Below are 6,273 nucleotides of genomic sequence, written 5' to 3' on the forward strand. Positions count from 1 at the left end.
AACCTTAAGAGGAATGGTTGATGGAATTGGGTATGTTTAGTCTGGATAAGAGAAGACTAAGAGGTTATATGGTTGTTGTTGTTTAGTCGTTTAGTCGTGTCCGACTCTCTGTGACCCCCTGGACCACAGCACGCCAGGCACTCCTGTCTTCCACTGCCTCCCGCAGTTTGGTCAAACTCATGCTGGTAGCTTCAAGAACACTGTCCCACCATCTCGTCCTCTGTTGTCCCCTTCTCCTTGTGCCCTCCATCTTTCCCAACATCAGGGTCTTTTCCAGGGAGTCTTCTCTTCTCCTGAGGTGGCCAAAGTCTTGGAGCCTCAGCTTCAGGATCTGTCCTTCCAGTGAGCACCCAGAGCTGATTTCCTTCAGAATGGATCGGTTTGATCTTTATGCAGTCCATGGGACTCTCAAGAGTCTCCTCCAGCACCAGAATTCAAAAGCATCAATTCTTCGATGATCAGCCTTCTTTATGGTCCAGCTCTCACTTCTTGTGAGAGCCATCTTCAAATATCTGAAGGATATGGAAGATGAAGTGAGCTTTTTTTCTGCTGCACCACAGCGTTGGACACAAACCAATGGATTCAAATGGCAAGAAAGGAGATTCAGAGTAATATTTATTATTATTTTATTTAGAGCATTTGGCTTTTACGTAATCATTGAAAACAAGACAGTCCCTGCCTGCAGTAGCAGAACGATGAGCCCTGAGAACTCAGCCCTAACTATTGACAGTCGTCCTTAGAAATACAAATTGGCCCCCACTCTTGGCTCAGTTAGACCTTCTATTGAGTTTTGGAGGAGAAAGTTGCAAGACTTTTGTGGGGTGGGGAGCAAAATTTAGGATCTGATGTCATAGTGTGCTCAGAGAGCAGTTCAATGCCTCAAAGCTTTGCTCACTAGAATAATCAGAGCTCCCCTTGATACTTTAATACCCCCACCTCATTTAAAAAACAAGCTTCTTTGAAGAAATCTTGCCTCTGACCAAGGTGCTGAAAGCAGGAACTCTCCAGTACTGCAGCTATAACTGAATCTTTCCCTTCCAAATGAGGCAACGGAGTAGGAATTTCAGTGGTCTTCACCAAAAAGAGCCTTTGGCCAGACCTTCCTGGGTGTTAAAATCAGCAGCAGAGAGGGGGGGGGCTCTTTGGTGGTTCCACCATCCCTAAAACCTTGGGAGGGGGTCCAGGAGAGAGTCTTCTCTGTGGCAGCCCCTAAGCTGTGGAATTTCCGCTCCATGGAGAAGCAACTGGCACCTTCATTTTGCAATCTCTGTTATATGCTGAAGAGGTACACCTTCATCCTGGACTACTCTACGTGTGTATTTACATTGCTGAGTGGCACACAGGCTATTTTATAAGAGAATCACAGAATTGTAGGGTTTAAAGCATAGGGTGTGAAACACAGAGAAGTCAAATACAACATTCCTAGAGTGGAGATGAAGAGGGATGTTTGTCCAGCCAGAGAAAAACTTCCTGTTTCCTCCTGTGCTGGGACAAACTTCCTCTACATGTGACCAGAGGTGGGCACGACCTTACCTGTGCAGGTAACAAAAGCACAGGACTGGCCACCACATCTCTCTCTTCTCCATTTTGCTTTTGTTGAAGAAGCATCAGCTTCCAGCCAATAGAGGACACAGGAACTATCTGCTTATGGGATAGATTCCAGGTGTATATATTTTGTAATTTAAGTCTGCCTTCTGAGATCCATCTGTGAACAGAATGTGTGAGTAAACTATTTTATACTTTTATACAAGACTGTATTGTGTCTATTTCTTTTTAGAAGGGAATAAATGGGGAATTACCAGGTTACTTATTTTAGAGGCTTAAACAAGGCTGGCAAACCTATCAGCTGTGTAAGTTTAAAAGGGGAATGTTACTCTGCTAAATTATAGAACTTGCTAACGCAAGTTGGAAAGAATATAATTAAACAAAATATCCTCTCCTGCCTCCGTGAACATTCCCACACAAAGGGACCCCAAGGATCATCTAGTCCAGCCCCCTGCAATGTGGGAAGCACAGCTAAAGAATCCCTGACAGGTGGCCACCCAAACTCTGATTTAAAACCTCCAGTGGAGGAGAACCCACCACCTTCCAAGGTGGTCCATTCCACCACTGAACAGATCTTGCCACCAGAAAGTTCTTCCTGGCGTTTAGTCGGAATCTCCTTTCTCGTCATCCGAATCCATTGGAGAAGCTGAAAATAGCAAAATGTTAGAGACTTCCCCTTTGTTTGTTTTTTAAATCTTAAAGGTGACATCGTCTGAGAGAAGGAAGGAGCAAGCATGGTTGCCTTGGTCTTCTCCAGACTACTTAGACTAGAGAGAAACTTTTTCTACCCAAGTTAGGAATTTCCTACAGCCAAGCTTCTCTCTGCACTATTGCAACTGGTATAGTTTCTAACCAAGATTCGGCAGCTAAACACAGCTTACTCTGCACGCAAAGGGGTTTCAATTGGTATTTGCACCTGGTATCCCAGTACTCGTAAAACTGGGCCACAACACTGAACACTTGGCTTCTGGTGGATATAAACATCTGAGCCACAGGGGAACTCTATCTTTTTTCTTTTTTTAACAAGCAATTTATTGGTTTTATAATAAAAAAAAGAAAAAGGGAGAAAAAACTCTAAAAAGAAATCATAAACACATTTTTAAACCATAACATTTTGCTTGACTTCACTCCCCTTCTTGGTTTGATTACTTTATACTTCTTCATGCATGTCTATAACACCTTATATTCTTAACAATCCATTTTTAAAACCTTCTTCATCTTATTACAAGTGACTTTAAAAAGTTACCGTATTTTTTGCTCTATAAGACTCACTTTTTCCCTCCTAAAAAGTAAGGGGAAATGTGTGTGCGTCTTATGGAGCGAATGCAGGCTGCGCAGCTATCCCAAAAGCCAGAACAGCAAGAGGGATTGCTGCTTTCACTGCGCAGCGATCCCTCTTGCTGTTCTGGCTTCTGAGATTCAGAATATTTTTTTTCTTGTTTTCCTCCTCCAAAAACTAGGTGCGTCTTATGGTCTGGTGCGTCTTATAGAGCGAAAAATACGGTATACTAATGTAAAGATCTATACACAAAGCTTAAAAAATACGCATTAAACATTTGCCTTTTTTTATAAACTCAAAGTCTCTTTCCTTCTTGAGCTTCAAAATGTCTAATTTATCCTGCATAGTTGAATAGTTAGTTTTGCCAATCTTCTTTATTTTGTTTGGCGGATGCTTCTATCTTCTGTAGGGGCTGTCTGGTCTTGGCCTGGCCTCCACTCTCAGATACATGGACAAAATCTTTCACTCTATAAATCCTTTACCTCTCAATATCCTAACTTCAGATTTTTAATAACAATCATTTTCCACATTCTCTTCACATATATGAACACAGGGGAATTCTAAGAGTGTCTCCATCGAAGACTGCCATGATCAGGGGGAAAGGGATTAGGCAGTCCTGGGGTGTGCTAGGCCCAAGTTCTTAAGGGCCTTGCAAATGATTACAAGACCCTTGAACCTGGCCCAGTTCAACCAGTGCATGCTTTAAAGCCCTATACGGCCCAGGACCCTTGTACCTACGGGATCGCCTCTCCTAGTATGCCCGTGGAGGACCTTAAGGTCCACAAATGACAACGTTCTGGGGGTCCCAAGGCACAAGGTGGTTAGATTGGTCTCAACTAGGGCCAGGGCCTTTTCAGCACTGGTCCCAATCTGGTGGAACGCTCTGTCACAAGAGACTAGGGCCTTGCAGGACTTGACATCTTTCCGCAGGGCCTGCAAGATGGAGCTGTTCCACCAGGCCTTTGGCCAAGGCACAGTCTGACCCCCTCTCTCCTTCGGTAATCCTCATAGAACTCTAGCCCAATGGTTGCCATTAATTTGATTCTGAACTGATTTTAGAATGAATTGATTTTAGAATGTATTTCAATTAAGTGATTTTGTTTTCATGTAAACTGTGTTACTTTTATTGTTAGCCGTTCTGAGCCCGGCTTCGGCTGGGGAAGGCAGGATATAAATAAAATTTTATTTATTATTATTATTTTGAGTACCAGGGTGCTTGCTCTGCACACTCAAGGGGTTCAACAGGTAACTGACCCAGTCAATCCCAATCCCAATCTATCTGTGGCCTTCACTGCAATTTCCACGTGTCACAATTAAATCTGAAACCCTCTGCCCCTATGTTTGTGCATGCAACCATCAATCCTTGCATTGTCTGTTAGGCATTCAGTGACCAAGAGCTTGGCTGCCACTAGGTAAAAAATTAACTCCAACAGATAACAAATCAGCATGAAACGGGTCAGGTTTCGTTACACTGAGAGCCATAAATCACCCAGTGTCCAGGTGGCTGCACTGTGGCAATGGGATGATTTGCGAGGGCTGGTATTCAGCGTCAGAATCTAAAAGCAACAGATATTTCAGAATACCAGGTGCCAGGGAAGAACAATGCAAATATGAAAGCAGGGAGAAGTCTCTTGCACCCCGCGAGGTAGGAAAATAGGAAGCTGCCTGAGTCAGACCATTGCTCCATCTACCTCAGTATTGTCTACACTGACTGGCAGCACTCCAGAGTTTATTTATTCATGACATTTATATCTCACCTTTTCTATAAGGAGCTCAAGGTGTCATACAGAGTTTCCCCCCTTCAAGAGCCAGAGATGAGTCCTGCAGGTGAAGAGCCACTGAGATCTCCCCCTCCTGCTGCAACAAGCTCCCCTCCCTGCTGGTCTCCCAGAACCAGGAGAGGCATGAAGAGGGTGGAGGGGAAGTTAGCTTCAGGCAGGCGCAGTCTCAGATTGCTTGGGAGGAGGGGAACTAGGAAGCTGTGGGGAGGCGGAAACTGTAGTCTCAGCCACTGCTTCATGCAGATCCTGTTTTTGCTAATAAAGAACTACCGTATTTTTCGCTCCATAAGACGCACCTGACCATAAGACGCACCTAGTTTTTAGGGGAGGAAAACAAGAAAAAAAATATTCCGAATGAAACAGTGGATGTATGATTTTTATGGTTCATGCTGTGGCCACAGACATGTGATTTGACGGTGAGTTTGGGGTAGCCCAAGGCAAAAATGCTGAGGATCCATGTGGATCCATGCTTTGTAACCACATTTTTGCACCATTGCAGCCCCAGGAAACAGTGGGGTTTTTTTGGTGCAGGCTGTAGCCATGGACATGCTATGTGATCTGATGGTGAATTTGGGGTGACCCAATGTAAGAATCCTGAGGATCCATGGGCTTTTACCTCCCCCCTCCCAGGCAGCCTCCTTTATCCCTAGTGTCCCTTATCTCTCTCCCGATCCCACCGATCAGCTGCTTCCTTTCAACACCCCCTTCCCTCTTGTTTGCCTTAGTGTTTTTTCCTTAGCTGGAGCAGTTTTTTCTCTCCTCCTTTTCTTCTAATTTCTCTCCTCATTGATTTAGTCTTCCTGTTTCCTCTCCTTGCAAGTTTGCTGTCTTTACCTCCCCCCTCCCAGGCAGCCTCCTTTATCTCTAGCATCCCTTATCTTGCTTCCGATCGCTTGTGATCAGCGGCTTTGTTTCAACACCACTCTTTCAAAATAAATAAATAAATAAATAAATCATGATCTGCTTTTTGCCCCTGGGCAATTTGGCTCCAGGGACCACACATTCACTCCATAAGACGCACAGACATTTCCCCTTACTTTTTAGGAAGAAAAAACTGCATCTTATGGAGCGAAAAATACAGTAATGCCAACTTGCTTGGTGTAATTTACTGCCGGCTTGCTCCTGTCGGCTTGAGGGCAACCTTCTCTATGCCCTGGGCTTATGCATGGGTATGAACTGAACAAAAAATTGACTGTGAAGCCTTATGGCTACAGACCAGCCGAGAGAGTATTTGGTCACTTCAAGCTTCTGTCGACTTAGGAAGGTGACTCAACCTTCCTTTCAATCTCCGGCAACCTCCACCTTCCTAAATCAACAACAGGCTGACGGAACCAAATGGGTGAAGCCCTCAAGGTTGCCTCTGAGCCTCCAAATGCCCCAGTCAGTGCCAAGAACTTGACAGGCCCTTGAAAAATGGCCCCGGGAGCTGGCTTCCCTGAATGCCCTTTTCTCCATTTGGCCTCCTCTTATGGCTGCTTCTCAGCAGGGAACCATCACAAAAACAGAAAGTGAGAGAGCTTGAAGGGGGCTCCTTTAGAAATGAGGTGGAAATTGAGGAGGAAAGGAAGTCCCAGATATGTGCGTAATTTTATTTTGCCTCTAGAGTGAGATGGAAATTCTGCAAAGCCCATTCTCAGTGAGGCCAGGGTCACCAGGCAAGAGTGCGGC

This window comes from Podarcis pityusensis (assembly GCF_964106645.2).
Source record: "Podarcis pityusensis genome assembly, chromosome: 5".
In the NCBI taxonomy this organism is placed as follows: domain Eukaryota; kingdom Metazoa; phylum Chordata; class Lepidosauria; order Squamata; family Lacertidae; genus Podarcis; species Podarcis pityusensis.